Source organism: Cupressus sempervirens, chromosome 5, assembly GCF_028749045.1.
Source record: "Cupressus sempervirens isolate cs-2001-9-10 chromosome 5, ASM2874904v1, whole genome shotgun sequence".
Taxonomy (NCBI): Eukaryota; Viridiplantae; Streptophyta; class Pinopsida; order Cupressales; family Cupressaceae; genus Cupressus; species Cupressus sempervirens.
Genome location: NC_143122.1, coordinates 681000167 through 681018686, shown reverse-complemented (window position 1 = coordinate 681018686; position 18520 = coordinate 681000167).

Below are 18520 nucleotides of genomic sequence, written 5' to 3'. Positions count from 1 at the left end.
TGGAGAAGGTCCTTGGGGAAAGAAAAGTAGGAGAATCTAGTAGACCCAAGATTGTATACCCTCCTAGGCCACCTATTGAACCTTTCAAGTCCACTCCAATTATTGAGGTACCAGATAACCCTGAAAGGCCTGAGTTTTACACTGCAAAAGATTTTGAAGAAGAAAAGAATAAGTTGTATGCATTGTGTGTAGAATAAAATAATCATTTCAAGGAAAAAATAAGGTAGGGTATAATGTATTTAGTAGATAGAATTGAGTGGTCATCATGTTTTAATTTATTGGCAAAGATTGTATCCATTAGGGATGAAATGAAGAGATATGAAGTTGTATTTAGATCCCTTATGCAGAAGTGGATAGAAAGAAATGAAGATATCACTTCTATGTCTATATCTATCATCCACCTGCCTTGTCATCAAATAGAAAAAATCTTTGACTTACTAAATAAATTGCAAGGATTTGATGATAAGAAAAATTCTTGTCAAAAAAGACTAACTATTTTTTTTTCCAAGTATATTGCAGAAAAGTTTGATTTATTCCCTTGTGCATTAAAAATTGTTGATAAAGTGAAGGAAAAGGAGGAATGGAAAAGGGAATTAGATCAAATTTTTTGTGAAAGTATAAATAAAGTTATAAATGAAATTGGAAACTTGTTGTGGTCTATGAAAAATGAGAAGTTGGTTAAAGTGCAGATATTCTATAACTCCATCAGAAAAGAATTGGTTGATATGGAGGCAATTGCAAATTCCCTAATAACTATACAAAGAGAAGTCCTAAATTTTGATTGGCCAAAGGACACTACATATAATAAGTGGAAGGAAGATCTTATGTCTACATAATAGATAGAATGAGGTGATGAGGTGGAGGATGATGATAAAGAAGAGGGTACAAAAGTAGAAGCCACCTCTGCCATCGATGATAAAGACAAAGAGGATCCTCAGGTAGCAGGAGATGACTCATCACTGTCACATTTGATGGCCACCTATCCTGAGGAACCAAAGCACTAAAAGGAATCCAATCATAATATTTTTTGTCTTTCGAAAGGGAACAACATAAGTGGACCAAAGAAGGAATGGTCGATGTACCAGTCTTTCTATTATTCACAGTTTTTTCTTGTTGTGATGGGCGTATGTAAATCTTTTGAAGGACACCTATCAATTTCTCTCAGCCTGAAGCTTGTTGCATCTCACACTATTTAAGTGAGATTCTAGGACTAGAGAAAGGGGCTGAATTCTATTTTTTCTAAGTGATATACTTAGTCTATTTTTGGTACATTTTTTGGAGCAAGTTTGTGATGTATTTTCTCTGTTAGTTCCTAAGAATACATGAATAATAGAATGATCTCTATGTTTCTTCTTAAGGTCATTCTGATTTTACTGTAAATGTATACAATTTTCAAAGAAAATGAATACAAGTTATGAGCTGTCCACATATCAATTCTTTCTAAATTTTGTCTCCTTTTGATTACTTACTTATCTTGATATTGTATGAGTAAAGGCTTGTGCAATTGAATGCAATCCAGTTAGGTTGTATATCTGTTCATCACTGCTATTAGTTCAATGGATTAAGTAAAAGATTTCATGAATTTGATAAGGTTGCTATAGTGGCAGAAAGGATTTTTGAATGATGAATTCTGATAAGAATTGCTAATCATATTTGTTGTAAGGCAAAAAATTAGATGTAAAGATTTGTAGTGGACTCTAAACCCCTATGGATTAGGCACTAGTCAAATTGATTTAGCTAGAAGTGAAATGCGTCATAAATGGTTTTCAAATGCAGAATTATAATCATTTTTAATTTTATTTGCTGAATATTTTCAAAGTTGGCATGTACTTGTTTGCATGGAATGTTTTAGCTTCAGTTAGCCACTATTGCTAAGAACATGTGCAGATCTATAGAAGAATTTTGGCTAGATCTGTTATATGGGATGTGTTTATCAAATTGTCAAAAATTATGCATGTATTTGAGGATTTGAGATGAGAATCAGAATGAAACTAAAATAATTCTCATATAGTGTTTCCCAGTCTTGAATCACCCTTGGGTATACCCACCCTGGTTTTGCAGAGCCTTAAGAGTAGAAAACCACCTTTGGTTTTGCTGAAGTTGGGTCCAAATGGTTTGCACACCTAATTTTTAATAGGAATTGGCTGATCCTTAGATTGTGTGAGTGGTATCATTTTGGTATTGAGCATTTTGTTGCTTAGTAGTTTTAAAACACCAACAAAATGACGACTCTACTGGGGAGTTGACCAATACATCTATGAAAAGTACTACAATTTCTTTGGTTCTGTTGTGTATGTGTGTGTCCGGATTTTTAAGTTTTGCCCATGGTTATAAGGGAATATTTTAGTGACAAACCTTGAGAATTTAAAGAGAGAATAGCCCAAGTACCATAGCGATGCACTGAAGTATCCAACCTATCCAAGTGTCTTATCTAATGAGCAAAGAGTGTAGTCTTATGATCTCAGTGATTAGTCTATCTATGTCAAATATTTCTATTTCTATTTGTGTGTTGTTTTCTTGGAGTTAGGAATAATTGTCATTGTGTTTTTTCCCAAGAATAGGGTGGCGACTCAGTCAAGGTTTTGAAGCTAGTGCTTGTTTTAACAAAAGGTGAATATGGATGACAAGAGAAAGAACACAAGAGCTTACGTGAGAGCCAATCCTGATGTACCAATGTACACTGATTTACCCCAAGGTGGTAGGAAAAACAAAAATAAGAAAAGGACAGATCCAATTCCCATCTGGAAGCCCAGATGTAGTGTATCTATCAATTCCCAGTATCAACCAGTATTAGGGAGAGAGTCCTCTTCACTTAGTTCTGATTCTAAAACTACAAGACTCTTAGGAGGCATTTTTAGTACCCCATTACTAGATGAGAGAATTTTTTAGGACAAAGATGTGTCCATGGTAGGAATTTCTTCATCAAGGCTAGATCTCATAGTAGATATGAATCATAAGCTAGGATTTAGGAGTTCATTTGATGATCCTTTTAATCCCAAAGTAGCCCCATACATGGAGCCCAATCTTATAGATCTGGATGATCTTGCTGATTTAGAGACTACTTTTTCTGATCCTAAAGAAGTGCATTTTGAGCTAGGAGTCCTAAAGAAATGGATTGTTGAGGAAGAAGCTAAACACATTCATATTGAAAAGGAGAAGGAACAAGCCACCTTGGATGCCATAATAGGAAGGGATTCTCTACTAAGAAGGATGGCTACCTTGAAGGAGTAGAATAAAAAGTTAGAAGAAAATACCACAACTCTCCATACTGATGTATTTGGAGATGTAGACAATCTTAGAGCTAATGTTCAAGAAGAAGAAAAATGCCTGAATCAAAGGCAAGAACCAGTTATTGCTCAAGTCCAAGCGTATAAACCTGTTCAAGTGGACCCTGTAGAACCCACTGAAAAAGCTATAGATAAAGGGAAAGGAAAAGCTATAGGAATCCAAATAAATGAACCTCAAGCTCTACCAAGCAAATCTATGAACCCTCCCATGTCAAAGTTAGATCCAGACCTGGAAAAAGCTAGAAAGGAGAAGGAAGATCTTGCAAAAGAACTTGAGAAGGTTGAGAATGAAGCTCAAGCCACGAAAACTAGGAGAAAAATCCAATTCATAAAATTTAATTCTACATTGCCTTCATGGCCAAATTTTTTTATCCAATCTACAATTCCTACACTAGGTAGTGGTCCAATAATCTCAACTCAAGGAATATCCCAATCTGCGCCTACCTCATCATCCACTATTAGTACCCAAGTCCCCTTTTTGCAACCTCAACAATCCCAAGCTACTCCTCTAAACCAAGCTAACATAGCAAGTACCTCAAATGTTCTTAGTTTCCAAAAGAAACCTGTATACCTGGAAAAGAATAGACAAATATCATTTGATGGTATCCTTGGTGCTCCACATCCCATATCATTTGATTTAAGAGACAAAGTGGTTAAGGTTTTTGGGAATAATGTTGTTACTAGTGAAGAAAATTTGAGAATTTTCATTGATATTTTAAATGATTATGAAGTTGAACATGAAGATATGGTAATGAAATTGTTTGTGCATTCACTAACTAAGGATGTGAGGGATTGTTTCAAGAGGCTACATGATGATAGTATCACCTCATGGAGTGACTTGGAGAAATTATTTAAAGGGCAGTATGGAGATAATACCAATGTTGGGTTCATGTTTAATGAATTCAATAACATCAAGAAAAACCCAAATGAGTCCACATTCAACGTTAATGTAAGATTCTAGAAAGGTATGTACAGACTATTTCAAGTTATGAGGTTGAATGAGGATGTTTGTCTCACAACATATTTCAATGCTTTTGATAGAAAAATGGCTTATCAATTGAGGGATAAGGATCCCAAAACTTTAAGGGATGCCTATAAAGTTGCAGTAAATATAGAAAACAATAGGAAAGCATCTGGCAAACTAGGTAGGAGGGATGATCCAAAGCTTTTTAATCCCAAGAACAATAACAAAAGGGAGGGTGATTAAACTCCTATAGGAAAAAAGCCAGAAGAACCTACTATAGGCTAGGTTTTGGAATTACTAAATAAAATGAATCCCACTAGTTTCAATAAGCCAAATGTTGTTGAGAAAACCCCTGTGAATAACAATAGTTTCAATAGGCAACCTAGAATACAAAATTACCCTTACACCACCCAGTGGAAAGATGGTAAACCAGTCTCCAACCAAACAAAAAATGTGAAGGATAAGGGTACCCCAGATCCCCTACAAAGGAACATTGTAAATATAAATGATGATGTACCATGGTGTATTGTATTTCAATCACCTCATTCTTCTGATTATTGTGTCGTTGCTCAATAATTTGTTGAAGATTAGGGTGCACAAATTGAAGGATAAAATGAAGAGAAAAGCCATGATGATATAAGTTGCAATATGGTAAGCATATGTGATGATTTTACAGATTCTGATTTTGAAGAACCTAAAAATGATATTACTAGTCAAAGAATTGCTTATCATTTATATCATCAGCATGTTCTTTCAGATGATGAAGGTTATGATGCAGATAAGGTATGTGTTACATCTTCTGATGTAGGTCACACAAGCTTAAGAATGCCCTCCAAAGAGGAGATTGATAGAATTACAGTAGAAATGATTTCCCAAGTCCATAGTAACTACAATTTAAGAAATAGAACAATAAATAATGATGTTGGAAAGCCATCCAGTGTATTCATCAAAGACATTACCCATAAGATGAATGATGAAAGTAAAAAGATCAATACAGATGTGCCTAAGATCAAAGAAAACAAGGTTAAGAAGTGGGAACCAAAAAAGAAGGTTCAATTTCAAATGAATGAAACAACAAAACTAGTTGTGCAAGGAAAGAAGTCAAGACCTATTACTATCAAGCAAATAGTGGTGCCTATTGTTCAAAGGACTTCAACTCCAAGTATTCTTGTAAAACCCACTATTGTCGAACCTATGATATGATATCCATGTTGTCCCAAATAACTATAAAAGTACCTTTGTCTTAACTTCTTAACTTCTTAGAATTGAAGATCATAAAACTAAGGCTTTATCATGGTTGGGAGGGATAGGAAATAATAATACTATTGTAGAAAAAACTATTATCCCACAAACCCCATTAGTAGTAGAGGATAGTGGTATCATATCCCAGATTCCCCAAATGTTTTTAGATGATTCCTCAGTGGCCTTTATAGAAGATATTGACCCATTTTTCCTTAGTCTGATCATAAAAGGGAAGACCCTAAAAAATTGTATGATAGACTTAGGAGATTCTAACACCATAATGCCTTTCAAAATGATGGAAGCCTTAGGGTTGAAAGTGAACACCAATTAGGGCTGATGTAGAGGAATGCATGCTACAGAAGTCCCAGTCATAGGCACCATAAATGCTTTACCATTCAAATTAGCTGCATATCTTGAAGTAGAGTTAACCATGTCTATCCTTATAGTGGATATACCTCCACACTATTGAATGTTGCTCTCCAAAAAATGGACTGTTGCTATGGGGGGAAGCCTACAATGTGATTTGACTTATGCAACTTTTCATATTGGAGTTAAAGCTATCAAGGTAAACAAAGAGCTTAGGGTTAGTCACATTTTAGGGGAAGAAATTGATAGAGACTCCACTTGTTTCTTGGACACTGGTGTCAATTTTTTCAGAGTTGAATTGATTATTCAAGAAGTTGAGAATTTTCCTACTATAATTGAACATGAAGTTGAGTGTTTTACGAACTCACCAATATTGTGGACAATGTTTTTTGATGGGGCTAGTTATAAAGAGGGTGCAGGGGCAAGGGTAGTTTTTGTTTCCCCTAAGAAAAATACTTTCAGACACTCATTCACTTTGAAGTTTTCTTTGACAAATAACATAGCAAAGTATGAAGCCTTGTTTCTAGAATTGAAAGTTACTACACATCATGGAATCAAGAAATTGTATGTCATAGGTGATTCTAAATTAGTTATCTCCTAGATTAAAAAAAACCTATGCATCCAAGAAAAGGAGATTAAAGGAATGTAAAAATGCTATTTGGGACCAGATAGAATCTTTTGATGCATTTAGTATCTCATGGAGAGATAGGACTCAAAATAAAATAGCATATTTATTAGTAATTGTAGCAATCAAACCTAAAGAGATATCATTTGCAAGAATCTCTCAAATTGAGGTACAAAATAAACCTTCTATACTTGAAAATTGGAAAGTCTTTGAAGATGACAAAGACATTATAGTTTTTTTGTTAAATGAAGACAAGTACCATGGTCAAGAAATGGATTATAGTGATTTAATTGAAACCATAGATGGTATGGAAACCATTTTTGGCCAAGAGATTATGCAGTTGAAAACCAACAAGATGCCTAAGGGGTTAGTGGTTTTGGAAATTATTTTTGATAACTAGGATAGAGTCAAACCAGGAGTTAAGGACCCTAAGCCTCAAGAATTAGAAGAGGCTTATATTCTCCAAAAAAGGCTTATATTGGCCAAAATCTGCCTGCTGAAATTAGAAAACCATTAATTGACTTTCTTAGGAAGTATAGACATGTTTTTGCATGGTCGTATGATGACCTTAAGGTATACAGGGAAGATTTATTCCAACATGTCATACCACTAAATGATAATGTAAAACCTTTTAGAAAAAATAATGACCAGTAAACCCTACCCTAGCTCCCAAAATGCAAGAAGAGTTGATGAAACTAAGGGATGTGGGGATAATCAAACCAATTAGACATTCCACCTGGCTTTCAAATTTGGTACTTGTCAGAAAGAAAAATGGATACATAAGATTATGTGTGGATTTCAAGAATTTGAACATTGCATCCTTGAAGGATAATTATGGATTACCAAATATGGAAGCCATGTTGTAGCAAGTAATTGGTTATGAGTTAATGTCCATGATGGATGTTTTCTCTCGGTACAAGCAAGTTCTGGTAAAGGAGAATGAACAATTTAAGATAACCTTCACAACACCATGGGAAACATATGTATATGTAAGGATGTCATTTGGTTTGATTAACGAAGGAGCTACTTTCCAAAGAGCTATGGATATGACATTTCATGATTATATTGACAAATTTATGGTTGTATACTAGGATGATCTTGCAACATATTCTAAGAAGACTAAGGATCACTGCATTAATTTGGAGAAAATATTTATCAAAGATCTAGAATATGGAGTATCCTTGAACCCAAAGAAATGTACTTTTAGGGTGATAGAAGGTAGATTACTAGGACATATGGTGTCTAAAGATGGGGTGAAAATAGATCCTGAGAGAGTAGTAGCTATTGATATAGTCCCCAAGCCAAAGAATGTAAAAGGAATTCAATCATTCTTTGGCTAAGTTAATTTTCTTAGAAGGTTTGTTACCAATTTTGCTAAAATTAGTAGACCTATCTCAAAGATGCTCAAGAAGGGAGCTACTATATATTGGAATGGTGAGCCTTCACAAGCATTCCAAGATATTAAAAATGCAATAAAAAAATGCTCCAGTACTAAGAACTCTAGATTACACAAAGCCTATGCATAGTTTTTCTTTTGCATCCTTTCACACTGTAGCCACAATCTTGTTGTAGAAAAATGAAGAAGGATATGAACAACCCATTGTCTTTTTCAATAAGTCACTACAACCTGCTGAATTGAAGTATGATATAGATGAAAAATAGGCATATTCTTTAGTAAAGGCTGTAAAGGCTTTTAGATGCTACCTAGTAGGTGCTATTGTCATTACCTTTGTACCCAATGGAACTGTGAAGGAAATATTTTCTCAACAGGAAGTGTTAGGTAGAAGGTGTAGATGGATCAACAGGATCCAAGAATTTAATATTGAGATACAAATAACTAAGTTGGTAAGAGGTCAAGGTTTGGCTAAACTCATGGCTAAATCTAATTTGGATGCCAATTAGATAAATGTGGTAGTTGATGACCTCAGATCTAACTTATGTGACATGGATCATTATGATTGGTACACTAATATTATATATTACCTGTAACACATGGAAGCTCCTACCCATTTTCTTGAAAATGAAAAGAGGAGTACTAAATTACAACCCATTAGATACATAATTGTTAAAGGCAAGTAATGGTGGAGAAACTTTGAGGGAGTGCTACTGAAGTGTATTGATCAAGAAAATGCAAAAGAGGTCTAAAATGAAATGCATGCTGGAGTGTGTGGACGACACTATATGGCCAAGACTATTGCACATAAAGTGATGAGGGATAGATTTTGGTGGCCCTCTCTTTTCAAAGATGCTCAAATTATGATTAAGAAATGTGACCCTTGTCAGAAGTTTTCTAGAAAACTGAAGTTCTCAAGTAATACTCCATTGAAGCTAGTGGAGGTCCAAGCACCCTTTCAACAATGGGGTATGGATTTCATAGGAGAGATTTCCCCCAAGTCTAGCACTAGCTATTCTTGGATTCTAGTGGCTATTGAACACTTTACAAAGTGGGTAGAGGCTATCCCCACAATAAATGCAACAAGTAAAGTTGTCAACAATTTTCTACTAAATAATATTATTTCTATATTTTGTTGTCCTTAGAAAATTGTAACAAACAATGAAATGTGCTTTAGGTTTAAAGAATTCATCAAATTTTGTGATAAATATGGAATAAAAAGATCATCATCTTCTCCTTATCATCCACAAGGAAATGGACAAGCTGAATCCACAAATAAGAGCATGTTAAAGGTTATTAAGAGAGCCTTGGATGATAACAAGAAAGCATGGGATTCCAAGTTACAGTTAGCAATATGGGCTGACTGGGTAACTGTGACGAAAGCCATTGGTGTAGCTCCATTTGACATGGTGTATGGAATTCAAGCATGAATGCCTCAAAACAACCTGGTAGGTTTGTATAACTACATTCAAATGTATGGTGAAGATATCATTGATGATATGCAAGAAAGATTGGATGAACTAGTTGGGTTAACTAAGACCAGGAAAGAAGCATCAATTAGAAACCAAAAGTTGCAACTATAGGTTAAAGCACTCTATGATAAGAGGACATTGAGCAAGAAGTTTGAAGATGGAGATTTAGTCTTAATGTGGAATTCTAGAATTGAGGATAAAGGAAAACATGGAAAATTTGATCCTATTTGGTTAGGCCCTTATTTGATTGAAAATAATTGGGGTGAGGATTTTTATGTACTCAAATATCTATCAGACAATATTCTTGAACTACCAATTCATGGACAGTTCTTGAAGAGGTATTTTTCTTGAAAATGCTTATTTTCTCCATGACCAGTAGTCTAAGTTTCCTTGTACATTCTATATAATCTTTGCATCTTTTGTACAGTCCCTATATATTCTTCTATTCTACATGTTTTCTCTCTTTAGGTTGTCATAGTTTTTAAGGTCAAGCTTGTTGTCTGCTTCTCCGAGGAATTCTAAGCCCTCATGTGAATCTTTCTTATTCATCATCCCTAGACAGAGCCACTATTGGCTTGGTTTTTCACCACCCTTGTTTGTTGTATTCAGCAGTGAAAAACCCTAAATGCGCACTCCAAAGTAATTTGAAATATGGGTCAAAAAACCCTAGGCAAAAAATTCACCAAATAACCTTGTGCCTTGCCTTGTCTGGCCCTAGCCTTTGAAAAATTTATAGAATATTATTTCAAATAAATTTTTGTGGGACATTTTTTATCCTAAAGGTTTATTTATGAAAGAGTAACCTTTTAATCTTTTGATAAACCCTATAAAGTTTGCCTAAACTGCATTTTTATTTTGAAAAAGTCGTATGTAAAAAAAAACTTGGTGTGATCGTTGATCTTGATCAAATCAACGGCCATCACATTTCCAAAATTTGGAGCTGCAAGGTCTTTAAATATTGTGATGAAGTGCCTTTTTGACATGTAGCTCTTGCTGACATTTCAACTTCAGTGTGTCAAAAAAAGTTTGTGGCTATTAGAGTTAGTGAGACCTTTTGCAAAACTATCAGTGTTCCCCATGCATGTTTTGAAATACCTGCAATATCATTGGCCCGTTCTTTAATAAAGGTATTATTTTATAGCTTAGAGTTCCTAATTTTTGATCTTGCAAAGAATCAAAGGCTTGTGCATGCCCACAATAATAAAATGCATGAATGTTAATTAATGCGGGGAAGCAAAAATGGGACAAGTGCCACAGTTTGATAAGATGGGCCCATCGTTCTAAAGGATGATGTTGAGGTGTCTTTCATGGCAAGTGTGAGACAAGTTGGAATGAATGGAGATATTTCATTTATCACTTCAGCCAGTGTGGTATTTGAAATGCATGATTTTATAACCAATGATCTATCAAGGATCAAAGGCCAGCACATGCCTACAATTTGAAGCTACAGAAGAGATAAATAATGCAAGCAAGTGGTTTTTGGACATGTGGCAAGGTGGGGTCAAGAAATTTTAACTATATGTTGTAGTGTGCCATGCTATAAAATTATCGCTGACGTGTATTGCTAGATGTGGCACTAAAAAAGTTTGTCTGCCAAATGGAAGTGAAGCCTCATTAGTCGTAGATCTTTCAAAGATCGAGGCTTAGTGCAATCTTGCTTTATGAAGATGCTAGAGATTTAAGGAATGTGGGTATGAACCTTTGTGACATGTGTCATAGTAGAGAAAAACTATAGAAGAATGTTGGGTCACGCCATGTGGTCTACCACTTGTGCTTAGTTGGAAACACTTATGATGTGGGCATGGAAAGTTTCAGAAATTAATGCAATAGTCAGGTGAATTAGAGCATGTGGATTGAAAGTAGTCATTTCATTGGGCCAAGTGGATGGTGTGAGCATAAAATGTAGGATTTGTTTCACACCATTGATCTTGTCTTGATCAACGAAGGACGCTTTTTGGCATAAAGAATTTGAGGGAAGTTTAAACAAAGTAGGAATGCGCTAGCTTGACATGTGGAAAATGTTGGTGTTTTATTATGATGTTAAAACAGTGCTAAAACTACTAAGCGACAAAAGGCTTAATACCTAGATATTAGTACATACACAACCTAAAGAATAGCCAATTCTCATTATCACTTGCATATGCAAAGTACTAGGACCCAACTCCAACAAAACTTTAGACGATTTTCTACTCTTTTGGCTCTGTAAAAACCAAGGCGGGTGTACCTGGGGATGGTTCAAAGATGGAACAATTGTATGAGAATTATTCTTAGTTTCATTTTGATTCTCATCTCTAAATCCTCAAACATATACGTAAATCTTACCGAATTGATAAACACATCCCTTGAACAGATATGGCCAAGAAATCTTCTATAGCTCTGCAGATGTTTCCAATAGCAATGGCTACATGAAGCTAAAACAATCCATGCAGGCAAGTGCTGGCCAACTTTGAATATCTTACAGGAAATATAAGTAAAAATTGATTTTATGATGTACTTTGAAAAAACCAGAGATAATATACTTCTCTTTTGGCTGAAATACTTTCGATCAGTGCCTAATCCATTGGGGATTCAGAGTCAAGTAAATTCTTAGATCTAATTTGTTTCTTTGCAACAAATTCTTATCAGCAATTCTTACCAGAATTTATCATTCAAAAATCCTTTTAACACCTAAGCAACCTCATCACATTCATCAGAGCCTTTATTTAATCCATTGAATTAACAGCAATAACAAATGGATGTACAGCCTTACTATATTGCAATCAATTGCATAAGCTTTTACTCACACAACATCAAGGTAGCTAAGTATTTAAAAGGAGACAAAATTCAGAAAGAACAGATATGGGGACAGTTCATAATTGTATTCATTTCTTTCGAAAATGGTATATCCTTTACAATAGACCCAGAAAGACCTTCAGAGAAGAAGCACAGTTCTTTCTACATTCATCTATATCTCAAAAATTTTGACAGAAAAGTATACTACAAACTTCCTTTTCAAAAATGTTTGGACCAAAAACAGAACTAAGCACAATACTTAGTAAAAAATAGAATTCGGACCATTCTTTAGCCTTGGGATCTCATTTAAATAGTGTGAGATGCAACAAGCTTTAGGCTAAAGAAGGTGACAAGTGTCCTTCTTTAGAAAGACAAAAACAAAAATAACAGAAAGGTTAATTACAACAACAATTCTTGGCGGGTCCCTTTCTGTTATGTTTCTTGGTTGTTGTGATCTGATCTTACAATCATTCTTCATCTTCAGAGTACATACCCATAAGGTCTGTAAGTGATGTATCATCTTCTGTTACCTGCAAACTCACTTTAACCTGGGGATTTTCTATGTCATCATTGCTGATTACAAAAGTAACTATTACTCTTACATCTTCGTCATCGTCTCCTGACAACTGCTCACTAAACTAATTTTTCCATCTATTAAAAGTATCATCATCTGGCCAGTCAAAACTTAGGGTTTCTCTTTGTATCTTTATTAAAGAATTGGCATTTTCCTCTAAATCATCGAATTCTTTTCTCATAGCAGCATAATATAATTGTACTTTTACCAGCTCCTCATTTGTCTTTGCCCAAAACCAATGGCCAATCTCACTGATGATGTTTATTATTCTGTTATCTAATAATTCATCCATTTCCTTTTTCCATTTTTCTTTTTCCTTTACTGTATCAACAGATTCTAAAGCACAAGGAAATAGGGTGAATTTTTCAGCAAGATATTTTGAAAAATAGAGTATCAATTTTCTCTGTAAAGAATCTCTTTTATTCTCAAAATTATCTAATTGATTCAATAAATCAAAAATCCTTTCAACCTGATGATAAGGCATTTGGACTATAGATATACATATAATTGTAACATCATTATTTCTCTGTCTCCATTTCTGTGCAAGAGAATCTAGTCCATCCTTTTCTTTATTCAACTCACCCATGAGGGTTACAATCCTTGTCAACTGATCATAAAAAGTTGACCATTGTATTTTATCCCTCAAATATGTCACACCCTGCTTCCATTTCTCTTCCTGCTGATTTCTAAATTCTATCTGCCACTCATGTAATTTGGTTTTTTCTGCTTCAAATTCCTCTGCAGTATAGAATTGGGGTCTTTCAGGGGTGTCAGGTATCTCAATAATAGGGGTTAATCCCACAGATGACTGTGGAGGATATGCAATTCTCAGTGCACTGGATTCTCCCACTTTCCTCTTTCTAAGTACCTTCTCTAATTGAGATACCCTGTTTTCCAACTCAATTCTCCTTTTTACCTCTTGGTTATAAGCATCCACCACTATTTCATATTTATTATGCATATCAATCATTTCCCTCTCTTCTCTTTCCGCAGTAGCCAAGGCAAATTTAGAATAATCCACATTCATGTGGGCTGCCTGTACATTTGAAGTATCAGCAACTCTCCTTACAATGATACTCCCTGTTATTCCTGAATCATCAGGCTGTGATGAAGTAGTTCTGGATCCTCTTCTCAGGGACCACATAACAAGGGCAGCTTGATCATTGCTGAATGCTGTACCCAAGAATTCCTCTTTGTTTGGATCCTAGAGTCCTAAATTATTTGAAACAGAATTAAAAATTAATGTGTTAGCAATATCCCAATTGGGCAATAATAAAACATTAGCATTTTTTACCATCTGTCTTCCCTCATCAGGGGTTATATTTTGGAACTCTTGCACCATTTGTTCCTTTATTTGATTTTGAACAGAGGTCTCATCCATTTCTGGATGTTCTGTTTTCATATTCTTACACCTTTGCTAAAAAATGTGCATGTTTACCCTCCACGCAAACTGATGGAAAGCCCTAGATCTTACAAAATTGTTATCAGACAAAAAATGCTGACTGGCTTGTTCCAAAACAGGGTCCAATTCCCTTCCTCTGAAATCTGCTATAGTTAATTCAAAACTTGGCACAGGAGGTTCCTGGGGGTTCCCTTCATCAATTTCTGCTTGTGTAACAAAAATTTCTCCTTGTGACCCCATTTGTTCGAATTGCTCATTGGTGAGCTATTCTTCCTCAATTCTTATTGGGGTTTGAGAAGGTGAGTAACTTTCATCAGGGGATTCTTCCTCCCTTATTATTCTTCTTCTTTTGGGAGAAGGTTCAGGGGGTCTTTCTTCCAGGACAGTGCTGGTGGATTCAACTATCTATTTTTCTTTATGTATAATGGGAACCTGCTGTCGAACAATAGTATATCCTATCTTCTTTCGTACCACCAGTGGACCCATTCCAATGTTGGGGGTGAAACCCAATTTTCTCATAACTTCTCTGGCTTTATCTGGGAAAGAATTAATAAAATGTTGTTTCTTCTCATTCATTACTTCCATTATCTCAGAGAAAGTACTCATGAGCTTATTTATTTTATCTGCATTGGTTGCAACATTACTAAGAGGATTGTAATCTTTGTCAAAAAAATTAATGAATTCCAAAACTTTTGAATAGACTCTCCATTTTTCTTTCTTTATTTCTTGCTCATGGAGAGAATATTCATTTCTTATTATATCTTCAGGAAAATAGAATTCATGTTGAACTGGACGAAGCTTGATTCTAAATCTAAGAGCAGAGTTAAAGAAACCTTCTGTATCACAAAAATGAGAATGAGACACTGCCATCTTATATTGATCCAAAATTTTGTGGAGAAAGACCCACCCTTCTTTAGTTATCACAAACTAGTGGGCTATAGTACAAGTAGGAAAAATTGATCCTTTCCCCCTTTTGTGCAAAAAGGCCTCCTCCACTCCTCCCAACTGCCACAAAAATTCAGCTATCCCTACCTTTAAAGGTACCTGATAGGGTAGCACATGGGGTGTTCCTTTGAATCCATAGACCCTGATGACAGTTGAGACTGAATATGGGATAATATCTCTCCAATTATGTGAAACTTTTAGATTATGGGGTTTGTCCATAGGCCTAACAAGGTGCATTAACGCCTTAGGGATTCTGGGATTATCACTCAATATGAGGCATCTTAGTTTGGAGGCAAAGTGCCTATCAAATCTAACGAAGCTAGCATTTTCTGCTTCCCAGGTCATGTCTGCACTCCATAATTGGACTGGCAGTGTCTCCCCCTCTTGTTCTTTATTTAAAACCATTTCTTTACCAAAATAAGTGGCCCCTTTAAAAAGAAACATATGCATCAATAAGGAGTACTGACCCCAAACCTTTTCCACCTTGCCCTTTGCAATCCCCACCAATCCCTGGTGAATCTCATTTGCCAAGTAAGATGCAAAATCAAAAATTATTTCCACACCAAAAGAGAAGATTTGGGTGATCATATACATGAAGCTCACCGGAATAAAATCTTCTTCACCCTCTCCGAAGACTCTGCACAGGCTCCTATATATCTCTACTGCCCTGGCATTAAAGCATGATTTCTTGAATGGTTCTTTAGAAGATGATGTTATGGTTGGGAGGCCTCCAATCCGGCCTATGTGGGCTTTCAGTGCACCCTGTCTAACTACATCCCTCTTGGATATATATTCTTTTTCTAACTCTATCAAATTAATGGGCACATGATACATGGTGAGAGGTCCCAGACTGAAAACCTTCCTAATCTCCTCGGGACTGAAGGTAACTAAAGCCTCACCATCCATTCTTCTCACTACCTTAGTGGCTTGGTCATAGTTTTTTGCTATAGCTTCAAGCAGGTCAAAATCCATAAACACGCTGGGGACAACAAGCTTTCCAAGATCAAAATTTCATATATTGGCATGAGGGGCATATAACTTCCTTTCTGCAAACCATTTTTTGAATAAACTCAAACCAGTTTGAGAAGTTTGAGCATCCTGGACCCAATTACCCTTATCATACAATCCATCAGCTATCCTTAGCCTAGGGTTCAGTGAGGTTAACCTCTTAACTTGCACCGTTTCTACAGTAGACTCAGGAAGTAACTCAAGCAAATCATCATGCACATTTCTATCCAAGTAGTTTATTGCACCTGTAAATCCCTTCTTTGGAGGCATCTTGGGCTATCTTTTTAAAACTTAAAAGCTCACGAAGATGATGGTAGTTTTACTTACTTGAATTCTGTCTCAATTCTCCTCTGTATTCCTGCAAATTTTCCGTGAACAGACAACTTGACAAGTTTTTATCAAACCTTGGCATGCTTTTCTTTTAGTAATGGCTTCTGCATAAGAATGGCTCCAAATCTTTTCTCGCGTGAAATGAAACTGATGAAATCTCTCTCTATATTATACTCTGTTTTTCCTCACGGACGAAGCTTTCTTGTCTAATTAATACAAAGAGTGGCACTACATTTTTCATTTATAAACTGTGCCATCGATCTTCAAAGATCCGATGATCATGCGGTATAGAGAGAACAACTAGGAGTTATATTTTCCATGTCAGTTATTTTACCCAATGAGAACTTGCCACGTACAGAATTCTTTCTTTTGATGGCACTTATATTTTGGACCCACTGACGATGGAGAACACGTGTCAGCATGTCGCTACTTCGTTATGTATAAAGAACAAGCACCTTGCCATGGCAAAGCGGTGACAATCGTTGATCAGATCAAGAAATGATCGAAAGATACGCTACAGGGCTTCTTAAGAAAGAAGGCAGCGGGCCCAAATCGCTATGTCGCTATAATTATCTCCCTTGCAACTCTTCATAGCGAGGAGACGATAGCCGTTGATCACTTACCAAATCAAAGGTGAAGAAGAAACACAAGATCTCCTAATTTATATTTGCTATGTCGCTATAATTATCTCCCATGCAACTTGTCATAGCGAGGTAGCGAGCTCTGTTGATCCACTTCAAGCTGACGTTCAAGATTTTTTTGTACATTCATTTAGATAGGTATTAATGAGAATCGGATCTCTGCATAGTTGGCACATGTCAAAATTTATCATAGTCATCTGACATTCCACATCATCAAAGATCTTGCCGATCTTTTACCACTTTACGGGGCCTCGCTAACTCGCTAACGGTGAAGCACCTGAATTTTCCGATAGCGAGGTAGTGAGCTCCGACACTTAAAAGGATTCCATGCCAGAAAATGCAAGGGTTACCCAGTAATTACTTCTGTTAATTAAAACTGATTCTGACAACGGTATTTATGACTGGTCATACCACCTGGTGTAATTATGATACAAGCAAGATGCAATGTCATCATTTTTAGATTTTCACGTGGCCTCGCTACTTTGCTAACGGTGAAGTGTCTGAATTTTTCGATAGCGAGGTGGCAGAACGTTCAGAAAAACCAACATTCTGGCTCTGATGTCAGATATTCTAGTGGGTCCCTATCCTTTTTTGGATGGCGACTTGCAAAGTGTACCTGCACAATAAATCATTTAATAAGCAAATCTTTGATCATCGCATCTTCACTTTACGGTCCCACCGCTTAAAATACTCAATACTCGTTATCTCGCTATACTTAATAAGCATGCAACTCGTCATAGCGAGGTAACACCAACGATAGATCTAATCGGATCTAACGGTTGGGACAAATAGGAAGAAAGGTAACCCGGGAGAAAGGAAAAGGAATATGACAACATATTCGTCTCTTTTGAAAATTCAAAATTTTGCGCCCGACAATTTATGAATAGAGATGACATATGGTTTATATGACGATTATTTCTTATGGATGATTTATCCAAAACCCTATGCTTCACTTAGGCATAGAACATTTGACTTTTCTATGATTTAACTGAAAACTTTTACTACACAAAAAGTCAGACCAAGAGTGGCTCTGTTTGGGGACGATAGACTACTTGAGTCTATGCAAGGATTCAAAATCTATGGGAGAGCAGACCACACATCCGATAAAGTGACAACTTCTTTAGAGAGCACAAAGCAACACACAAAAACAAAAAACCCAGACTATACAAGGATTTACAGAAAACAGGATGATAGGAAACCCTACAACTATTGTTCATGGAAGAAAATAAGTATTTTTTCAAGAAAAATACCTCTTCAAGAACTGTCCATGAACTGGCAATTCAAGAATATTATCAAATATATCTTTGATTATGTAAGAATCTTTACCCCAAGCATTCTCAATGAGATATGGGCCTAACCAAATGGGATCAAATTTGCCATGTTTTCCTTTATCTTCAATTCTGGCATTCCACATTAAGACTAGGTCTCCATTTTCAAATTTCTTGTTTACAGTTCTTTTATCATAGAGTGTTTTGACTTGTAACTGCAACTTTTGATTC